We start from the raw sequence: 23,086 nt of genomic DNA on the forward strand, positions 1-23,086 counted from the left end.
CACAGGCAGCCCCGGGGGTGTGTAGGGCGCAGGCCCTCCTTCTTAATGTGCGGGCAGCTGCGAGCTGGTGTATGTGAGTGAGCATGAGTGGGTGTGCTCTGGTGAAGAGCGGTGTGTGTGTGTTCTTAGGGGACACCTGCGTGCATTCTGTGTCTGTCCCCATGTGGGAGCTGGTGATGTGTGCGTGTCACCCGGGGTCTGCTCAGGCCTGTGCGCTTATGTGCCCTCGCTTGGAGCCCAAGCTCTGAGAAAACAGACTCCCCCCACCCCCCCCCCGGCAGCTACCCGCAAAAGAGTCCTATTGACAGGGCTGCCTTTTTGAATCTTTACAGACGAGGGAACCTCTCTTTTTTCCACACATCCTCCTACTTAACCATCCGTGTCCTAAGTGTCCTCAGCCTGTGCCCATAACTGTCCTCCGCCCTCCGTGCCTGGTCTCCTGCCTTCACTGGCTCATCGGTTAGTGGTTCTCTAGGCCCCCGGAGAGGCTCTGGAAGGCAAGGGCTCCAGAGCCATCTATATTTGGTAAAAGCTGTGTTTAGTCCACTGCGTGGAGAGTGTCCATGTGCTTGAGCACTCTGAAGGCCCAGAGAAGTCCTGACATAAAGAAACCTGAAGAAGTTAGCGTCCTACAGGATTTCCTGGAATCCTTTGGAACCCAATTTGAAAGAATAACACCTTGCTAGGATCGGTGCACGGGTGGGAATGTCTGCAGGGCACTAGAGAGCTAGAGATACCCCGTCCTACACTTGGACTCTGAGTGAGGGCACGTAAGCGCGCAGGCCTTCTCTGGAAGTGCCTGAGTCCTCACCCTTGGTCCCAGGCCTCAGAGCTGGTGGCCTGGCAGCCACGTCTTCTTGCCACCAGGGCCCCGTGGCCTGGCTGTCAGGGCCGAGGAGGCCAGAGAAGGAGGGTCATGTGAGACCTGGCCATCCACGCCAAACTTCCAGGAGGAGAAGCCACATTCCTGACTCCAGGTCTAGTGCTCTGTCTCTGCGCAAATGCCCGGCCGGCCCAGGTGCCCATCCCTTCCTCGGCCCCCAGGCTTCCAGCAGCCAAGATTTCCAAGTACAGTGGTCAGGGGCAGGTGGAGAGCGGGGACTTTCAGCCAGTCCCACTCCTGATCTGACCACCGCTTCCAGAGAATCCGGGAGAGTCCGGGAGGCGCCCTGCTCTTCTCTCACCATAACATTCTCCCCCATAACATTGAAAACAAGTGATACAAAAAACACCACACACAGTCTCTTTATATGATTCAAATTATATAGAAGGAAAACCCAAAGTCTCTTTAACCTCCCCCACCCCGCCCCCACCCAGAGGTAACCATGTTAACAGTCTCACGGATCTTCCCGTTTCCACATTTATGGATTTTATTTTATTTTATTTATTTTTTTTTAAAAGATTTTATTTATTTATTTGACAGAGAGAAATCACAAGTAGACGGAGAGGCAGGTAGAGAGAGAGGAAGGGAAGCAGGCTCCCTGCTGAGCAGAGAGCCCGATGCGGGACTCGATCCCAGGACCCTGAGATCATGACCTGAGCCGAAGGCAGCGGCCCAACCCACTGAGCCACCCAGGCGCCCCACATTTATGGATTTTAAACAACACAAGCGGAACATAACTCTGTATTTTTCTGTGACTTGCTTTTTATTTTTTAAAAATATTTTATTTATTTCAGAGAAAAGGAGAGTGAATATGAGTGCGGGGAGGGGCAGAGGGAGAAACAGACTCCCCATCCAGCAGGGAGCCAGACAGGGGGGCTCAATCCCAGGACCAGAGATCATGACCTAAGTCAAAAGCAGATGCTTAACCTTCTGAGCCACCCAGGCATCCCTGTTGTGACTTGGTTTTTAAAAAAAATTTAAGGCATTAAGATGTCAAGACATCTTAATCTATTCCATTATTTTCTTTTAATCATTTCCATAGTATCCTGGAACATTGATGTTCCCCTCATTTATTGGATCGCTCCCCACTGATAGATGTGTTCTTCCCTTTTTTTTTTTTTTTTTTTTTTTGCTATTCTAGAATAAACAATGGTGTAACAAACATCTTTCAACAAATCTCTGGGTGGGAGAGAACAGATTCTGATTCTATGCGGGAAAGATGGATTCCTATACCTCACACACAGGAGTCAGAGCCTGAGCAGAAAAGACCAGGGAGGAGGCCGAGGTTCCGAGTGGACCCCAAGCACCCTCTATCACAACCTCCCCAGCGTGGGCAGGCGCCCTAGGCCCGCCCTGTTGCACTCCCTTCTTCCTCTCCTGGCCATCCCAAGCTCTCCCCGCCTCCGCTCCGCAGCGGTCCGGCCCCCACTCTCCCGCCTGCGGCCCCCGCGGTAGCAGAGCCGCCCGCGCCTCAGAGGAACCAAAAAAAGCCAGCGCGTGGTGTGCGCGCGAGCGGCGCGGGGCCCTGGCGCTGCTGTTTTTAGTGTGCCTGGAACTCAGAATATAGACTTAATCACCCCCAGGAAACGCGGCCATAATATTTTTGGTTGCATAAGCAAACTAAATTAGAAATCTGGAGCGCGTTCAAGACCTTTAGATGCGAGCGCGGGGGACCAGGGGAGAGACAGATGGGGATTAGGCGAGCTGAGCATCAGGAGAATAATTTCCTCTTTTAATTTGGGTTCCATCGACCAGGAAAGCAGCATTAACGGCCCAGTTACGTAACCGGCGCCCGGGCCCGCTCGCATGAGCCGCGGCAGCGAGCCGGACCAGGCCCTGCGCCTCTGCACCTGCCAGCTAGCCCTGCCGCAGGAGCCCCCACTCAGCCGCTGGGGGAGGCGGGCGCTGGCGTTAGCCTGCTCCATCCCGAGGTCTGCAAGAAGGCCAGTGAGTAGTCCTGGGCCACAGGTCCTTGCGCAGAAATGGAGTGTCCCACAGCCCCGCGCGCTGGGGGAGCGCTGACGGCAGCCGAGGTTGCCCACTGTGGGACTGTCGGCAATAACAGAAAATTGGAAGCTAGAAAATGTTTGATAGTGAGAAGGGGTAGATGAACTACAGAGCACAGAGACTATGGCATATTCTAGAGCAGAACAAAACAAACAAACAACTGGGGTGATTTCTCCGTCCAGACATGGACGACTGTCCCAGACAGAATTGAGGAGAAGAGAGCAAGTTGCAGGACAACACAAGTGGGACGGTCTGGTTTATGTTAAACAAACAAACAAACAAACAAAGAGCATATCCCCTGCAGAACCCTCTCTCCACACCTGCAATGTACATGAAAGTGAATGCCTTTAAAAAAAAAACAGGGGTTGGGGAGGACACAAGGCTGGTTAAGGGCACTGACTGAGGCAGTCCCCTTCCGAGGGAGGCAGGGCATCAAGGAAGGTCATGGGGAACTCGCTGGGGACTCACACCAGAATGTGAAGTTGTGTGCTTGTGTTATTTAGAAAGAAACCCCCAAAGATGTGAAGGTTGGGAGGTAGCCTTTGCCTCCAGCCAACTTTGCCCAAAGCAAGAAGGAAGGTCTGGACGTGCCTATTGTAAGAGCAGGGAGGGTCTTGGAGACGGTCTGGCCCTGCCCCTTATGATCTGAGCAGGGAAACCGAGGCTCAGGCCCTGGGAGGGGCTGGCCCCAGCACCCCACACCAACTGGCAGCTGCCGCCTGGAGGCAGGGAGCCGTGTGTTGTTAGCCTGTGGGTTTGCTGCCACCAATTCTCAGAAATGCTGGGGTCGTGGGGGTGCAGGAGAAGGAGGCTGGCAGGAGGGACCGGGATAGGTGGGGAACAGGAGGACATCCATCCACCCCATCCTCTCACAAACACGCCCAGGGCTATGGTGGATTTAAAGCACGTCTGCAAACTCTTCAGCGCTTTTCCCGTCGGAAAGTGGGGTCTCTGTCTCTTCCCCTCGAGTTGGGCTCCCCTGAGTGAACCCACAGAAAGCAGGGTAAGTCCAGGTGAGCAAAGGTCGAGCGGCTTTCTCCTGGCTGTCTTGGGACACTTGCTTTGGGGGAAGCCACGTCTCATCAGAAGGCTGACCACCGTGAGGCTGCCGTGAGAGAGAGACCGCACGGCCCCCCGCGGAGTCCTGGGAACTCCCAGCACCGCCAGTGGCTGCCGCACGCGTGCGCCATCCTGTTCATCCTGCCTAGTAGAACATTCTGGTGAGGGCTGCCCACGGCAGACCCCTCAGTGAGAACTGCCTGGCCGAGCACTCCCCAGATTCTGGATTCACAAAACCATTTTCAAAATAGAAAGAGCAATTTTAAGCCACTAAGTTGTGGGGTGATTTGTTACAAGGCAGTCAGATCTGAAAAGAGGGTTACTCCACGCCAGGCACCGTGCACAGAGGAGCAGAACGATGATTCAGCATGGTCTCTGCCCCCCATAAACTAACAATTTAATGGCGAAGCCGGACACATAAGCAGATAATTATAAAATAATGTGGTAAGCGCAAGGATGGAGTCATGCACAGCTAATGTAAGAGCGGAGCGAGCGGGAGTCTGTAATCTAGGCTGGGTGGGGTCTGCAAGTTTTCCTGGGGGAGGTGACATTGAACTGGCTTTGAAAGGTGAATGAGGGTGGTTGAGGTAAGAGATGAGGCGAGGGAGGGCGTTTCCTAGCCAGATGAGTAGCAAGAGTAAGCCCCAGAGAGGTGAGAGAGAATATTAAGGGGGGGCCCTTATGAAGTCGGAGACAGGTGGGGGAGGGGAGGAGACACCCAGGCAGGTGGCAAGGTGTGTGTGAATGTGCACCAGGTAGCCATTGAGTTCGTTATGTGGAACGTGGTGTTAAGGGGATGTGGGATGGGCCCCAGGGCTGCCTGTTCTGCTGAAATTGGCTGGGGAGGTGTAGGTGGGAGCCAAGTGTGGTAACCACCAGCCTGATGACCTATGGTCAAAGTTCCCAGAATTTGTCCCGACAGGTGAGCCACAAGAAAGAGAGAGGAGGAACCTACGGAAGTCCAGGGACTCGGGTACGTTCAGGTCCCGGAAGCATTTGTTTGACACTGACCTGGTCTGGGAGTATGTTCTAGATAGGTTATGCAGTTTAATCCTTGGGTCAGCTGTTCACTGAGTCAGCAAATATTTGTTGAGCACCTACTGTATGCCAGGCCCTGGTCCAGGCGCTGGGCACAAACATACTCATTAAGACAAACACCGTTCCTGCCCTCATGGAGCTTAGTGTGGAGCAGAGGGTATTACCTCCATTTGACAAGAGCTCGGAGACACTCAGGAACATGTGCCAAGTCACACAGCGGGTGAAGGGTGAAGTCACTTGTCCAGCAGGCTTCGGGGCACCAACGCATGGCCACCGGCACAGGAAAGGGTAGGGCTGGGCTGGAAGACAGAGGGTGGTCTGATTCCAAGGGCCTGGGTCTGCGAGGAGGCTGAGGAACCAGCAAGGTGACCTTGGGTTTGGCCAGATCCCCATCCAAGGGAACTTAGACTCAATAGGGCACTAAGAGGGCAGTGCGATCTCTGTTGTCAGATGCGTCTCCAGGGCTGGAGTAGAGAATTCAGGGGATGAACGGGGCCCAGGGCACAGTTTGGGTACCTCCTCCTGATGGTGATGGTAACCCCCCAGTATCTACTATACACAGGGCTCTGCGCTCAATGCTTTCCACATTCCAGCTCTTTGATCCTCTGTGCAACCCTTTACTAGCCCATTTTACTTACGAGAATACTGAGACTTCTGGAGGTCAGGTAACCTGCTTAAGGCCACATTGCCAGGGAGGTGGCAAAGCCACAGGAATGGACCCATCTGGCCACCCGCAGTGCCTCACACTGTGCTGGTATAGGAACAGGCTGGAGACCCAGAGAGCCCGGCTTGGGGGCCCTGTGGGGAGACGACGTACCAGCCACGATCATGCCCAGCCTGCAGCCTGAGCCTGGCCATCCCCTTCCCTAGGCCTCCTCCTCCTCCTCCCAGCTCCTAATTGCTGGACGTGCACTCTTCTTTCCAGCTCCTCAAAAGGAAAGGATCCCGGAGGTCACCTTGCAGGTGGGGAAACTGTGGCATAGGGAGAGGGTGTTAATTGTCTCAGGTCACCTTGCCAGGCGCTGCCAGAGCTGAGATGAAATTTCAGATGCCCTGAGTTTCAGTGTAGTGCCTGTCCTGCACCCCCCCCCAACCCCCCACCCCGGGTTTTCCAGGCTGCGAGCAGGGCCTAGCTTCACTCCCCAACACCCAGCACGCGTGCGCACGCGCACACACACTTCTTTCCCCGGGTCTCCTGTCTCTAGTCGAAGGCATCAATCTGAGTTCCCACTAGCACCTCATGTGTCCATTCACACCTGCCCACTAACAGGGGACAGCGTCAGTGGCATTCAGCAGCTAAAGCCAGCGAGCGGCTCAGGCCCAGGGGAGCTAAGGCACCAGGAAGTGACAGGGACCATGGCCAGCTGTCAGGTGTGTGCGTAAGCCCAGCTCCAGCGACATTGTCACATGCCCACATGCTTGCCCAGAGGAACCAGAAAGCTTGGTTTTATGACATCTCCTAACTTAAACATTGGTAATAGGCTGACACACTTTTTCCAGCATTAGCAAACAGTTTACCTGGTCTCAAAGGTAAGGATGGAAGTGGGGTTTGTCCGGCTCGCCTGCTCTCCGGCCCTCGGACACCTGCTGCCCAGCACGCCCCCTTTTGGGAAAAGTAAGGAGGCCATCCGTGAAATCCAAGGAAACCTCCAGACCCGGGGACCCCTAAACTAGGCCTGGTGGCTTTTCCCATAAAGCGGGTGCTTCTTCTCAATCTTGCCAATACTTCAGAATCACCTGGAAGCCTTACAATCCTGACACCCAGGCTGCACCCAGACCAGTTAAATCAGAGTCTTGGGGCAGAGTCCAGGCACCAGCATTTTTCAAGAGCTCCTCACGTAATCTTCAGGTGGACCAGCCGCATCAGCATCACGGGGCAGCTCGTTAGACATGCAAATTCCCAGGTCCCGCCCTAGAACAACTGAATCAGCGCCTCTAGGGTGGGGCCCCGATCTGCGGTTTAACCAGCCCTCCAGGTGATACTGAGGTTGGTCCTTTCAGGCCGAGGATGGGTGAGGCCCAGGTGCCTGCCCGCACCTCCACGCATCTGAAAACAAGCAGCTTAGTGAGACACCATCAATTTAAAGATGCTTTTTGGGGGCGCCTGGGTGGGTGGCTCAGTGGGTTACAGCCTCTGCCTTTGGCTTGGGTCATGATCCCAGGGTCCTCCGATTGAGCCCCGCATCTGGCTCTCTGCTCAGCAGGGAGTCTGCTTACTCCACTCTCTCTCTCTCTCTGCCTGCCTCTCTGCCTACTTGTGATCTCTGTCTATCAAATAAATAAATAAATATTCTTTAAAAAAAAAAAAAGATGCCTTTTGGAAAGAAAAAAAAAATCTTACTCTGTTTTATTAATTCTCAAGGGTCAGAAAACCCTATGGGTCGGGCTCTTCTTCCTTATCATCTGGAAACCTTCCCCACTGTGGCCATCCATCCCTTCCTTGCCCACCTGGGACCCAGCACAAGGCTGTCACACAGTAGATGCTCACTAAACATCAGTTCCCTTCCTTCCCTTTGCTCCTTGGAATTTACAGAGACGTGCCTTCCACGGGTCCTTCTGCTGTGTTGATGTACGCTGGCCTTCCTCACGCTGCCCAAGTGTCCCATGTGGGGGTGGCCAGCTGGCTAGGATTAGGAAACGCTCCGTCTCATCCAGTCGGGGTTTGTCCTTGGCCTTTGGTGATGCTGAGGGATCTCAAGGGACATGAGTAGAGTGGGAGGTCGACCACACCGCCGATTTTACCCCATCTCTGCAAGATGACCGTCCCTCGAGGCTGTGACACAGGAGACTGGCCAAGAGCTTTTTTTTTCTTCTGGTTGGAAAAGAAAATACAAGCACAGGACGTGTATATGTCAATTGTAATATTTTAGAAAGGTAAGAAGTGTCTTCCAGGGACGCCTGGGTGGCGCAGTTGGTTAAGCGGCTGCCTTCGGCTCAGGTCATGATCCCAGTGTCCTGGGATCGAGTCCCACATCGGGCTCCTTGCTCAGCAGGGAGCCTGCTTCTCCTTCTGCCTCTGCCTGCCACTCTCTCTGTCTGTGCTCACTCTCTCTGACAAGTAAATAAATAAAATCTTTGAAAAAATGTCTCAGAGGCGATGTGGTAGGACTGTCCCACAAATAATGCCTGGGAAGGAGTGCGTGTTGGCACTAGAGAAGGGTGCCCTGGGCCACAGACTGTTTCATGCTCTTTGGGGGGTCCTCGTCATGGGCATTCCTATGGGCTTTGTGTCAGGGTTACAAGATAACATTTACAGAAGGAAAGGAGTCCCACCTGGGGGAGATAGGATAAGACATGGTGTTTGGGATATCTGCTCTCACATGGCCCTAGGTCTTAGGGCTTGACTCCGGTGCCCGTGTAACCTCTGCTAAGTTATTCCTGGGGTTTGGATTTGTTCACTTTTTTAAAAAATTAATATTTATTTCTTTATTTTTAATTTTTTAATAAACATACAATGTATTTTTATCCCCAGGAGTACAGGTCTGTGAATCGCCAGGTTTACACACTTCACAGCACTCACCATAGCCCATAGGACATAGCACAATGTCCATAACCCCACCCCCTCTCTCAAGCCCCCTCCCCCCAGCAACCCTCAGTTTGTTTTGTGAGATTAAGAGTCCCTTACGGTTTGTCTGAATTTGTTCACTTGTAATAGGGGATTGTGAACGGTTCTGCCTGGCCCGGTTCATGGCTCGTTAGGGAATCAAATGCAGGGATTATTGAAGGAAAAGAGCAAGTAGCACCCCTAATCTGATTCAGTTTGGGAAGAGGGGTATTTCTGGGACACTCCTCTCCCCCAGATCCCAAGCCCACAGCCTTGTAGCAGGCCCTCGGCGAGTGCAGGACACAGATGACAGCCTCTGGTTCCAGAAAGTTCTCTGCCTTATCGGCTGGCAAAGACACATGCCTTACACAGGCGCTGAAAGTCTTGAACCCACCGGTGACTGCAAATTCATTTCGGGAGATAGGGTTGGTCAGCCAGGACCCACAAACACCCGATATGACTCAGGGACCGCCAAAAGGCCTGAGGTTCCTTCCCCCCTTACTGTGGTCTCCCTTTGGAGGAAATCATTCCCCAGAGACACCCCCCTAAAATGTAAAGGTGTTATTTCAGCAAGATCAATGCTAAAATTTAGAACATAGATTGCAGTCTGCAGATGGCTCTTTTGGCCTTCCCCTGGTTTTTTTGTTTGTTTGTTTCTTTTTTTTTTTAAGTGTTTCAATTTCCTACAAAACAGCCATAATCCTTTTCATTCCTGTGGCCTCTGTTTGGGGTGTGGTGGGACTGGACGTGGCAGTTCCAACAGGGGCTGCCTGGGCCCTGGGGCTCTGGGAGACGTTTCCAAAGAGCCAGGCGGCCTGGCTGCTTCAGTCGTGGGCTTCCGGCTGCAGATTGTGCTGGAGAATTTGAGGATCTGAGAAAGCTTCTCACCCAAATCATAAAGACGGGAGGTTTCACAACGGCGGGGGGGGGGGGTCCACGGGTGTGGGGGACGGGGTTGGTTTGCAACCCAACAGGAGAAGAGCCAGCGTGTGCTTTCCTGTGTTCGGTCCCTGGTGCTTAATGACTGCCTACTATGTGCTGGTTCCCTCTGGGGGCCCAGGGGGTTCATTATTTAGTTTCCCCAGCAGCTTATGCAAGAGGCACTATTGTTCCCATTTACAGATGAGTAAGCTGAAGCTCTAAGAGGCCAGGTTCCATTGGTGTCCCTCCCCTGCAGGAACGCTGTACCAGACTCCCTTGCGCTGGCCCAGGCTGGCGGGGGGCCAGGCAGAGGCTAGGAGGCCCGTGATGGGGTTTGCCCATTCATCGCTCTCTGGTGCCTGGGCTGCTCAACCTTCTCCACCTGGGGTCAGAGTCTCCAGGGGGCCCCTTGGCCTGGACTCAGCCCAGGCAGCCTCAGCCGCCCCGCTGAAGGAGGGCAGGGGAACCTTAATCGACTTGCCTGGGTGTGCCCCTCTCCTGAGAGAAGACGGACCGGCTGACCTCTGACCCATCCTCCAGCCCAGACGCTGGAAATGGCAGGTGCCTATGGGGATCCCAGGAAACACTCGTGTTTCCTGGGGGCAACTCTGCTTCTAGAATTTACACCTTCAAGGTTTGGCAAAGGTATTTAAAAGTCACCCGTGATGCCACCAGCTAGAGAGGGCCCTGGTTCGTGTTTGGAGGTCTCTTGCCTTTCTGTCCCCAAGCGATGTTAAATATGAACACAAGTGGATTGTATTCCTCTCCGGGGGGGAAGGATCACAGGTATCTGGGGCTGTTTGTCTCTCCTCCATCCTTTCTTGGCTTGTTTGGAGAATTTTTTTTTTAATCCTTCCTTGTCCGTAGCACAGACTTCAGGAAATACTTGTTCAGTGAAAGAGTGGCAGGCAGAGCGTGGTCATGGCTGGGGCCGGAACCTTGGCTGGTGTCGGTGGGGTCCAGCTCCGGGCGGAGACGGCTCATCGCCGCTCACCGCCCAGCCATTCCTGGCATCCCTGGCCTGTGCTCCCTCAGCCCTGGCCTGCATCGCTGGGCTTTGTTGACCTTTAATTAGAGAACGATCCAGGTGGAGAGAAGAAGCCCTGACCTGGGTCAAAGAAGGGGGCGCTGTGGGGTCACCCAGGGTCTCGGCCTCCTCTCAGGCAGAATAGAGCTCCAGGACTAAAGTGGGGGGTCCTCCCCTTTGAGCACCTGAGAGGGTGTTCCACCAAAGAGGATGGATCTTCAAAGACAGCAGAGGTCTGGGGGTTGGACACAGGAGGACAGTCAGCTGTACCCTCTGAGGCTCAGCCAGGCCAACAAAGGTCGCAGAGTTTCTCTTCTGGAGACTTCCAAGAATCCGGGCATCTCTGTGCACTGGGTCAGCTGCCACCTACCCCGGGGCAGAGGGAAGGACCAGGGACTTCAGGAGCCCTTCCAGAGAGCCAGGAGGCCCTGGCAGGCTGTGGACAGAGGGGGGCGTGGCGGGAGGGTGGGGGGGGTGGGTATTGGTGGGGGAAGGGCAGGGTTTCCTTCCTGGGCTGGGCTGGGCAGGGTGCCTGGTGGCCGAGGAGGGGCCCGGCTTTGAGGTTCTCTGTCGGCTCAAGCCCCTCTTGGATCTGGGAGCTGGTGAGAGCCTTCGGACGGAGCTGGCCCCCTCTACAAAAGTACTTTCGGATTCTTCCTGGAAAACCAGCAGGAGGAAGCTAACAATGCCAGGCCATCAGCCCCTGCCAATTGGGAGGCCAGCACTGTAGGGCCTCGGACCCCTGGGTTGGAATCCAGACTCTGCCGCATCCAAGCTTGGTGACCGTGGGCAAGAAGAGTTAACCTCTCTGAGCTCTACTGTCTTCCCCTGTGCAGTGTGGATTTGAAACAAAACAAAACTCCGAACTTTTTCCCTCTGTTCACCTCCCCCTCTCAGCGTGGCTGAGAGGATTATGCAAGATAAATTAGGGAAAAGGTGCTCTATAAACCTCATTCTCCCCTAAAGGGTGGTTCTCAGAATGGACTGCCCATCGGAGTTGCCTTGGGGACTTAGCTAAGCCACAGCTCCTCCCTAGCCCTGCCAAGCAGCTCTACGAAGGGCCTGATTTTGCCTTGTTCCTAAGACCCCCGCCCAGGTGGTTGTGAGGCAGCAGGACCCCCAGCAGAGCACGGAAGATGCTAAAAGGCTGTTTCCAGACACGGATCCTGCACTTGAGGCGTGCAGGCTGTCCCTGCCACCCTCAAAACCTGGTCTGTAGCCCCTCCCTTCCGAGGGCTCAGGGCACCCTGTTGTGAGCTGCTGGTTGCTGGGATGCGATGTGGGTTTTTGTCTGCTGTCCCCACCCCTTGCCAACCCGCCCAGCAGGCCCCACTGCCTTGGCAACGCATTGCAAAGTCCACACAAAGGGAAACTGTGCCGGGGAGGCTGGTCCTGCCCGACGCCCGGGGAAGGGTTTCCATGGCAACGCTGACATCACCGGGCTCCGCTGTCTGCCGAGCCAGGCCCTGAATGGAGGCGCCTGGGTGTTCACGCTGCAGTCCCACGTAGGAGGGCGACTGGGGGCTCTACGTGATGCTGGGGCGGGCCTTCCCCAGTCCTGGACCCCATGCAGATCTGGGTTCAAAATCCAGCCGTGGCCCTGAATTGCCAGGTGACTCTGAGCAAGCCAGAGGCCCGTCTGCGACCCCCCCTCCCCATCTCCGAAACAGAGCTAACAATATTTACCCTGCAGTGAGGCTTACACAACATCACAGATAATATGTGGCTGTGTGGTACAATGTAGAAACCTATTCTGGGGTGAGTGGCAACTTCGTGTTATTTCTAGGGGAGCCCCCTGCCTGCCAGGCCCCCTTGCTGTAGGAGCCTGGAGAGGAGCCTGTGAACTGGGGAGGAGAAGGCAGGATTCTTCATCAGCTCCCCTGGAGGGAGGGGAGGGCAAGGGGGTGGCTTCTGGTTAGCAAAGCCCTGGAATGGGGCCACTGCTGGTCTGGATAGTGGCTCGGGGCTTGTCTGAGCTTCCCCCCACCCACCGTCCCCCGCCCGGGGTTCACATGGATGCAGGGTTCCAGAAAGTAGGTGTGACTGGCCCCATCATACCCTGAGTTATGAGGGTGTCAGGAGGCAGAGAAGGGTCCCCCTGTGCCCCGCGGGTGGGCCCTTGGGTGGGGGGAGCCACTTCTATTCTTCACACAGTTGGTGGGAGGACACTGCTGGTTCTGCAGAAACCAGCAGGCAGAAGCACAGGGCAGGAGAGGGTGTGAGCTCCAGAGAGAGGTAGAAGTGTGGGTTGGAGCTCACACACCCCCTCACCCCTGTGCAGTGGGCAGGCAGCAGGGCCCTGGGGACCAAGAAAGGCTACAGGCCTTCCTCTTGGCTGCCGCCTCCTCTGGGCTCTTTCCAGCATGTTCAGAAGGCTCCCTTGGCCATTGCCTCCCCCGCCCCCCCCCCAGCTCTGGCCAGGGGTGCTGTCTGTCCTCTAGCAGTGCCCTCCGCCTACCCGCCCCACTCTGTCCACAAGGCGAGGGCCCTTCTAGGAAGAGGCCCACAGATTTTGCTGCCCCCCAGCTCACCCCCACCACGAGCTTTGTCCTTCCAAGACCCTCCCCTTCAGGGTCCAGACCTGCCTCATGTTCTCCGTCTTCAAGGGGAGTGCTGGGGCCTCTCCCACTCACAAGTTTCGTCCTCAGGCCAGGGCTCTGGACCACCCCCCCCCCGGTTCTCCGGGCTTTGCCCAGCTTCCATATACACACCTGTGCCCAAGGGAGGCCTCAGCTCCCTTTGAGGGAGGGCGGACCTCACACCCTGCCTCTTCAGGAGGCTTCTGTGAGTTCTAGACTAGCCATTTGGACCTACAAGTAGGAAGGCTGCAGCCCCTCCTTCTGTGAACACACCGCCCCCCTCCTTCACCTCCCAGAGTGAGGGACCCAGCCTGCTGCTGGGATGAGGAGGGCGTGGGCTGCCTAGCAGCCGAGGTAAGGTCACAGGAGGAGAAGGGAGATGCTGGGGTCACATTGCCAGGCCGTGTACCCAGGGGAGGACAGGAAGGAGCTTGCCCTATGCACAGGCCATGGTCTGCCCCTGGGTCCCTACGGACCCCCCATCCCTCGGGGCCCTGAACTGACATATTCACCAGTTGTGGTCTCCTGCTCAGACGGACTGTGACATGACACTGTTTGGCTTCCAACAGGTTCCGTAAGGGTGGAGTCATCCACGGGGGTTCCCTGGAGGAGACAGGAGTGGGAGGGCCCAAGGCCTGGGGAGACCCAATGCCCCTTTTGAAATAGAGGAACAAGCACCCCATCCCCAAAGAGGAACTCGGTGCCCACTTGAAACACATTCTCTCTCAGCACAAGGGAGCTGCCTGACTCCATCCAGGGGACTGGGGCTGGACTTGGGCCCCTGGGACACCAGCCACACCTTTCCCCAGTCTGACTTTCCCTCAGGGAGACAGAAATTGGGTCAAAAGTTGGAAGCAGCTCTTGGAGGCCAGCTCTTCCCAAACCAAATAATGGGCTTTCCAAGGCTGCCTCCTGTGGCCTCCTCTGCAGGGGAAGGTAGGCCCGGGGCCTGAGGTCCAGCTCCCAGGAACCGCTGGGGAACTGCCTCGTGAGGCTCCCACAGCTGGCCCCGGCCTTCACACACCCTAGGGAGCTGGATTCTGGACTCTTCGACTTAAGTCTGCTCAGCCCAGCACTGAGTTACACCACATGGCTCTGAAGGAGAAAACCGAATCTGCCCTCAGTGTGGGGAGAGCCCCGCTGCAGCCTGCGGTGGGCGGCTGGCCTTGGCCCGCCTTCCCATGACCCTGGCTCCCGCCTCTCCCTGACCTCCACAGACCCCTCACTAACCTCTGGCATCCTGTGTGGATGCCCAGTGTGGCATCCTGTGGCCTGCACGGAGCTGGAGCCAGCTGCCGAGGGTGAGCACGCCAGGCTCCCTCCCTGGGGAAGTCCCCAGGGCTTCTGGAAGCCTCTTTCACACACGTCATGCCATCATGCCGCTGACCTGGTACCTTTTTTCCAGGGTACCAAGAAGGACCGGGTACCCCAGCTACTACTGCCTGGAGACCGGAGGCCCCAGGCCTGTCCTGTGTTCCATGTCATCTCTGACCAGGGAGCATGGCCTGCCCTGGGCCCCCCAGGGCTCACACAGACCACCTGAGAGTCAGTGGGAGGGCTTCTGCCTCCCCAAGGTCTCCAAAAGCTGGAGAAAACTCTGTCCTCCTCCTTCCTCCTTCTCACTGGAGTGTTGCCATCCAGAGAGCACATGGTGACAGGTGAGACTCTGCTGGTTTGGAAGTGGCCATGAGAACCACCGGGGACTCAGCCGGCGCTGACAGCCTGCAGGGAGTGAGCCCACGGACCGTCCCAGGCCCGAGGCCCGAGGCAGCCTAACCCAGCCTGTAAGGGCCGAATGAAGGGCGGTTCTGGATCCTGGCTCTCAAAGTGACCATCCATTCGGAGACCCACCGTGGCAGATCCTTGGCCCCTGTCAGCCAACCCTCAGACCAGAGACTCTGTGTCCTGGGCTCCTTCAGGCAAAGCCAGGGAACCGCAGACAGGTGTGCGTCCCAGGCTGGCGTCTGGAGGCCCGCTCTCCCTTGGGCTGACCAGCTGGGACACTTTGAACCAGGGCCCTAATCTCGCTGACTCTCCATTTCCTTGTGCGTAAAACCGGCCTGGCCTATGAAGAAGGTTGTTGCGGGGGCAGATGAGATCCTGTGGGCCCGGCCCTGTAATGAGGCGCTGAACAAAGGGAGGAGGGCGGCCCCCTCCCTCTGACCACACAGTTGAGAGGATCAAAGGCCGACGAGGACATTCAATTCTGTTGGAAGAACCAGAGATTGTAAGGTGAGGCCTCTCTCCCCTCCTTGGCCTGGTCGGCCTCCTTTGACTCAGCCCTATGGAGCCAGGCCTGAGTTAGGCCAGGAAGGCCAGTGACTCATGGTGACCTCACTCCTCTAGGTCTCTGTGGTTCCTTCTGTAAAATGGGCACAGCAGCTCTTGGTTAAACGATCCTCCAATGAAAGGCCCCTGATGGCTATGGGCCTCTGTTATTACCCACACCATGCTCCTCGGGCTTCCTCATGGGCCCAGGAAGATGTGTGAAAGGCAGAGCGTCCAGAAAAGAATAAGAAATAAAGAAAATAAGCTTCACTCTCAGTCCAGCACTCAGAGTTAGCTGGGTCTCACACCATGCCTCGTCACAGCTGGCTGTTCCTTCCCTGTCACTTTTGCACAACCAAAGGCAAGTTACCATTTAACCAGGCCAAACTCACCAAGTGGCAAACCAGCAGGACCTGTTTGCTGGGGTGCAGTAACCCCACTGGACCTGGTCCGTGGTTGCCCTCCTACAGCCTTCCACCTCCTGCAGGGCCCAGCCCAGCAAGGTGACCTTGCCAAGTATCCTGGCCTTCCCTAGCATCTAGCATGTGTCACAGGGGACATGGGGGGAGGGGCCGCCAGGAGGAACCAGACATGGGGCTTGTGGGGAACACACAGATATCTAAGGGGGGAGGAAGCAGTGTCCTCCAGACTTTGCTGGACAAGCCCAGAGCAATCTAAGAGTCTGGGAGAGATAGGCTAGGACAGGAGAGGGAGAGACAGCAAGAACGAGAGAGAAGGGGGTCCCCCAGAGTCTACAGATTGGGGGCTGTGGGGGCCAGAGAAGGTACAGATCCTACCTCCTCCCTCAGCCCTCCCACTGCAGCACCAAGGCCAGGTCGGCCTTGGGAGGTCTCCCCCCTTGGGTTCCTCCTGAAGCAAGGTCGGGTCTTAATCATCCCAGGGCCCCCCACCTCCATGTCTTATACCCATAAGTATAATCTGTGCTTATAGAATAATTACTTGGCTCTAGTTCTTCTCCCCAAAGCCCCAACCTTTGGTTGAGGAGAGTGTAGGAAGGAATTTACATTGTATTCTACTTTTTTTTTTTTTTTTAACCAAGTGGGGTCTTGAACTCCTGACCCAGATCTCGCGACTGAAGCTGAAGTTAAGAGTCAGATGCTTAACGGACTGAGCCACCCAGGTACCCCTCCTTTACTATTAAAAAAAAAAAATTCTTTGCCTAAAGTGATATCAGATTATATATATGTTTACCTTTTTTAATGTTTTAAGTACATTTGAATTATGAAATATTTCAAACATACAGAGAAGAGCAGAGAGCCACAGACCCAACCCTAAGCTTGAACAAATGTTAACATCATGCTATATTTTCTTTAGGTCTCCTCTGGTTGAAAAGTTAAATGTTGACACTTGAACCCACGTGTCATCCCTAGTTTATGTCCTTCCTCTCTCTTCAGAGGAGGCCTTGAACTTGAAACGGATACATTCTCCATGTGCGTTTTCATACTTCTATGACAGGTAAGGGTCCGTAAACAACTCACAGTGCCGTTCTGATGTTCTGATGAAATGCTGTTGGAATGGGAGAGCAGGGTTTTCCTCCTTGGTCCTCTGGGGCCTGGTCTATGAATTACCTCTAGGGCTGGGGCTGCAGGAGGCTGGGCCCAAGCTCTCACCCTCTTCAAACAGGGGCACCTCTCTCCTCTGATTTATAGGTTGAAATTTCCTTGGAAAAACAGGTTCCGCTGCTTGAAATCACAAGTGTAATGGAAACCCTTCTTCCTGACAGAGGATGTAACTAGGGCCCAGAGAGGGCAGGTGACTTGCTCAAGGTCACACAGCAGCTTGAGTGCAGTGCCCATTGATGCCCAATTCAGGGCTCTCAGCCTCCCCACCGGCCTCCCTTGTTAAACAAAGGAAGGATAGGTGAGTCCCCAGCCTCAAAGTTTGATTTGCTCCTACACGGGGGAAAGGAAAAGCAGTCTGGACTGGGGCCTATGAGGACGCCAACCCACCACCCCTTTGGAGAATCACAGGGCACAAGGAAAGCCTGGGGCGTGTGTGCCCAATAGAGCAGCCTCAAGCTCCCTGTGGCTGCTGAGCCCTGAGAAGGGATCTAATCCAAACCAAAAGGTTCTGCGAAAGTGAGCTACACAATGGCTCTCAAAGATCTAGTGCGGAAAAAGGATGGAAAAGATCTTACTCGTTTTATGTTGAGTACATGTCGAAATGATAATATTCTGGATACGTTGGGTTAGGCAAAATACATTCCTAAAATTAATTTTACCCGTTTCTTTGCACTTTTAAAAACGTGGCTATAGGCAAATTTAAAATTATGAATATGCTAGCATTCTGCTTCTGCTGTCCCGCGCTGCCCTAGGCCGTATGTCCTGTGGTCAAAGGCAGAGCAGTCAGACCGTGGAGAGCGAGGCTGGAACTGAAGAAGGACGGACCCCGGGAGCCCTGAGCTGGGGAATCTGCACAGAACCCACCCCAGGGGCAGGATTCTGATCAGGAGGGAATGGAACATGCAATTGCCCGTCTGCTCTGCGGTCAGGGGCTCCCCTCTCTGAGGTCCTCCTGCCCTGGTCCTCCGGGAGCCAGGCTTGCCCTCTCCTTGAGAGCCCTGGCGTTCCCACCTTCCACCTCAGGCTGCGCCGACTCTAGGGAATTGGGACCGTGTGAGTCCCCTCTTGCAGATCGCCTTTCTTTCCTGTAATGACGACAGGGGTCTTTGCTGTCCCTACCCCCTCTGCCCTGCCCCATGGAAGCTGAGTGCTAGAACCAGACTTTTCCCTCCTGAACCACCTCCCACACGCACCACTTGACCTCCAGGAGAGGGACCCCAGGCTCTAATGTGGGATGCAGAACCTCCCCCCGCCCGGCCCCCCATGGCAGCAGGCACACTCCGGGGCTCCTGGGGGTGAGAAGGGGCCACTGAAGGACCCCAGCATCTGGCATCATAGAAGACGCCCGGCCCTCCCCCAGGACGCCTTCCCCGAGGACGATCTTCCCTCAACCCCCGCACCATCGCCCAGGTCTGTGGTTCCAGCCAATTATTCTGTCGTCCCCAGAGTTGGCAAAGCATGACACTTCCCTATTGGAACTTCTCAGCTATCTCCCCGTGCAGCTGGGAGCTGTCAGCCAGCAGCTTTTCTCTGTTAAGGTAGGGGTGAGGAGCGGCGGGTGTGGGGCGGCACCGCCTATGGGAAAATGAGAAACATATCAGGCACTTAAGTGCATATGACAAATAGCAACCTTTCCTCCCAACGGGGGAAACAGAATCCAGGATGTAACAGCTTTGGAGTCTTCAACCCATTGGGGGAAAAAAAAACCAAAAAACAAAACAAAAAAACCCCCAGCAACCTCCACTACTACAAAATAATGCATATGCACATCGTAAAATATTCAAATGATACCAAAGCCGCTTTTTTTTTTTTTTTTTTTTTTAAAGATTGACACATGAGGCACCTGGGTGACTCTGGGTTAAGCCTCTGTCTTCTGCTCAGGGTCCTGGGATCAAGCCCTGCCTCAGACTTTCTGCTCCGCAGGGAGCCTGCTTCCCCCCTCTCCCTCTGCCTGCCTCTCTGCCTACTTGTGATCCCTCTCTCTGTCAAATAAATTTTAAAAATCTTTATTTAAAAAAAAAAGATTGACACATGATTCACCTTTTATCACTGGTTTTTGGAAATCCAGGGGTGGGTGCTGGTAGCAAGCTTTGGGGACTCTCCCTCCAGCTTGGTCCTCCTTGCTCTGGGCCATCTAAATAACCGAATTTTACAAGACACGTCCCTGGAAATCTGCTTTCTAATTTAGAAAAAAGTCATCAACAGAGCCCTGTGCTCCAGAAACCACAGACTATGAAGAATGAGCATACGTGTTGAGAGTTCACTGTTTTAATCAAATAAAACCTACAACAAAGTTGATCTGACACATAGTTAATGAGATAATCATTGTTGCGCTTCACGGGAATTAGGCATTAATGGGAAGCAGTTTTTACAAATGGCGGTAATTATACCGCTGCCTTTACTCAGCCAAAATTTTAAGGTTTTTCCTTCTGGTTTTGTTACTTCCCGTGTATATGCTGTGGGTCTCCGTGATGAAGCTTCCTGTGGGTGTCGCTGCCCGCCCCACTCCCCCACGGGGCACAGGCCCAACAGCGACAGCAACAGCGACAGCGAGGTTTTCTTGAGCACCTACCATGTGCCACCATGCAAAGCGCTCAGCTTGGATTATCCTGTTTAATCCTCCCAAGAATCTCCAGAAATAGGTATTTTTAGCTAGCAGTTCACAAAAGAGAAAAGGGAGGTTCAGGATGTTATGCCGCCCACGGTCTCGGTCACAGAGGCAGGAATGGACCAACCCACGCAGGCTGAGCCGGTGGCTGGAATGGAAGCGCAGTGCCGGACAGCCCTTCTCCCCGGCCCCTGGCTGGCCGGGGCTCCCGGGGGACACCCTATGATGGGCAGCTGAGGGCAACAGGCCGCAGGAGGAGGGGAGGGGGCTGAGGGCAGCACAGGCTTGGCAGCCACGTGGACCAAAGTTCAAATCCCAGCTGCTCACACACTGGGCGTGTGGCCCCTCTGAGCCTCGTCAGCAGTGTCCTCCTCAGTCAGGTGGGGAGGGGTTCGGGCACCGGGTCTGATAAAGGCCCAGGGCGGGCCACACACATGGGTGGGTGAAAGGGAGCAGGCCAGTCCCGGGGGGTACAGGAGTGGTGGCAGGAACCAGGGTTGCCCAGCCCCCTACCTGGGAGGTGTCAGATCCAGGGAGGGAAACAAGCCAGAAAGCAGGTTTCCCGCTGAGCTATGTGATCTGGGGGGCACTCAGGGGGCGACACAGTCCCAGGCTGTCCTGGGGACTCACTGCAGGTCAGCTCAGGTTTCATGAGCAAGGAGAACCCCCACTTTTGTTGCATATCTCCCCAAAAAATCTGTAGTCCTTGCATGCTGCTCTAGGGTACAAAGGGTTAAGCCCCCAGCGTCCAGCCTGAGGCCCGGGATGGGTCAGCCAGCAGGAAACCCTAGGTGGAAAGGGAACAGAAGAGAGAGCCTGCCAGCACAGTCCAAGACAAACTTCTGCCACCTTACCATGTTGCCCTGGGCCTGACCTATTTGCCGTGACCAACAGGGGGACAAAGAGAGGTTATGTGCAAAGGAACTTTGTGTCCCTGTGGCAGGGGGCCAGCAGGGAACTCTTGTCACCGGCTGGCTGGGCTGGGATTCCAGAGCATGGTCTAAACCATCAGGGTCATCGGCAAAGCAGGACTGAGTGGAAGCTGTTGTGTCCCCCCCTGGAGGGGCTTCTAGTCCTCAGGGCTTGGGCCACAAGGGTCACTGGGGCTGGCAGGGACATCTGGGGCAGGTGGATTCCTGGGCACTGACCAGGGTACAGAGATCAAGAGTCAGAGGGCCGCATCTGGGCTACACTTGGGGCTGAGTTTTAAATCTGCCCCCTTCCAGCAGTGAGCCTCTGGGCAAGCTACTTACTTCCTCTGAGTCCCAGTTTCCCCATCTGCGAAATGGGGCTTGTGAGCTGGGCTGTTGTGAAGATGCGTGTACTCTGACTCGCATGTGAAGCCCGGTGGCTGACTCAAATGAGGGCTCTGTCAATGTCAGCCATTCATAACAACAATAAATACTATGATAATTCCTTCCGGAAATACCTGTGGAGCACCTGCGCCAGGCCAGGCCCTGCGCAGGGTGCTCTTGGGCTATGAAGGTGAGTAAGATGAGTCCCGCCTCTCCTAGGGGCCATGTGCAGGATTAATGACAACCTAAGTCTGAGAGCCCTGAGTGACGTGAAGGGAGGTATGCTGGAGTGGCATTCAGGGAAGGCTTCCTGGAGGAGGCAGCCTTTCAGCTGGGCTTGGGCAAGTGGCTAAGACTGTGGAGGTGGGCGGAGAGAGGAAGGGCATGACTTCATGAGGAAGGAAGCAGAGCTGTGAAAGAGGTTTAGGGCACCCGGAAGCTCTGTGTGGCTGGAGCTCGGTGTCCTGTGGGGGCCCAGGAGAGTGGTCAGAAGGAGAGTGTTACTGCCCCCACGGACATGCCAGTCTGCTTCTGCTTTACTGGGTGACCCTGAGCCAGTCACTTCCTGCCTCTGCCCCTGATGGATGGCTCCCCATCTTTCCCTCTGAGAACTTGAGTTACCCCCTTCATATTTCTCATTCTCCCTCCCACACAGGCTGAGTCTTTGTGTGATGAGGTCACTGAAGGTTTTGACCATGGCTGTGAATGATCAGTCCCAGGCAGAATGCAAAAGCCCCCAAAGCGTGGAGGTGGAGGTGGGTGGGACGATGGGAGGGCCCCACCGTAGTCCAGGAGGGCTAGATGGGGCCTGCGCAAAGGGAGTGGAAGGGTGGGGTGGGGTGTGGTGGTTACAGGGGTGGGGGTGGGTGGGCTGAGAGCCACGAAGGAGAAAACACTATTTGTGCCTGGAACCCTGGTCTGGAGGTCTGGAGGAGGGACCAGGAGGAGGAGGAATCAGGGATTCCCTGGTCAGAAGCAGGGTCTGGGTGACTGGGGGCTAGCTGCAAAGCTGGGGAACCCAACCAGAGGAACAGCTCCCCTCGCCAGAGAGGGAGTTACGGGGATTTGAGTGCACATTGACTTGGAAGCACCTGTAGGACAAGGTGGTGGAGTCTTCAGTCCGGAAGGGAGTTAGGAACAAGGTTCCTGGTCTGGTTGTTGCTAGATGGGGCCAAGACTGGAAACGCAGGTTATCCGGTCCGGCTCAGGGCCTTTGACTGATTCCATGGGGACGTGGGGTGAGGGGACAGAAAAAGAGAATGACATGGAAGTGACAGACCTGGGCCTCGCTCTCCCCCTTCTGTGACATGAGAGGTCTTGATCAGGGCTGTAAGGGGACCACCTGTCCTGCACCTTGGCTTTAAACCCTGGGAGATGGGCTTGGAGAACAGCCTCTGTTCCCAAATGCAGTCCTTGCCTAGACACCTGTTCTCTTTCCCTTGGGAAAATCCTAAGGTGCCTCACCTTGGCCCCTTCTACTTCCATGTCAGCGCTCTGAATTCTTGTGAGTTGGGCAGGCAGGCAAGGAACAGAGTTTTGTGCTGGAAAAGGTCTTGGGGCCCAGGCCCTTGTCCTGCTGGCCATTTTCTTTGGTACCTGATGAGAGGCCTGGCCTGGGTAGGCCGGACCAATGAGACAGGTGCCTAATGAGCGACTGATGTGCTGGCCAATGGAACACACTTAGGCCTCCTAATCCAGTGACCAAGGGGTCTCCAAGATCACCTGGCCTTGGCTCCCCACCCCCACCCCCCCACCGCTCTCATCAGACCAGAAAAGAGTGGGGAGGAACAGACCTGGGGCTGACTTTTTATCTTTTGAAAAGCCTAGCAGAAATAGAACATTTATCTGCGCGAAGGCTACACAGGCTTAACTAAAATGTCAAGTTTCTTTGCTGGAATTATAACGGGGAACACGATAAATGTACATTTCTTCAGTCATTGCTAATTCAAAACTCTGTTTTGTATGAAACAAAACCCTGGTATGCTGCTCAGAAACTCTGATTGCTTCTGTTTCATATGACATCTGCTCCCGAATTAATGATAATGGGATGCATGTAAGTTAATAGCCTTAAACTTTAAAAAGCATGGAGTGTGTGTGTGTGTGCGCACGTGCGTGTGTGCATGTGCCCGCGCTGAAGGGCAGAGCTGAGATAATAACAGTGAAGATGTTCTTATTTTATAGATGAGAGAACGGGGGTGCAGAGAGTGGACTTCCCGAGCCCTGAGCCCTGGGGGCTCCCCCGGAGCTCTGGGCTGATGGCTCACTGGAGGTTCT

General features: G+C 55.0%; 1 long non-coding RNA gene across 1 annotated transcript; it reads left to right on the forward strand.

The window, feature by feature from the left end:
* Positions 1 to 16,386: 16,386 nt before the first annotated feature.
* Positions 16,387 to 18,447, forward strand: LOC309852171. Its single transcript, XR_014305121.1, has 3 exons — positions 16,387 to 16,467; positions 16,662 to 16,802; positions 18,356 to 18,447. It is a non-coding gene; the product is annotated as an uncharacterized lncRNA (long non-coding RNA).
* Positions 18,448 to 23,086: the final 4,639 nt, after the last annotated feature.

This window comes from Mustela nivalis, assembly GCF_964662115.1.
Source record: "Mustela nivalis genome assembly, chromosome: 17".
NCBI lineage: Eukaryota > Metazoa > Chordata > Mammalia > Carnivora > Mustelidae > Mustela > Mustela nivalis.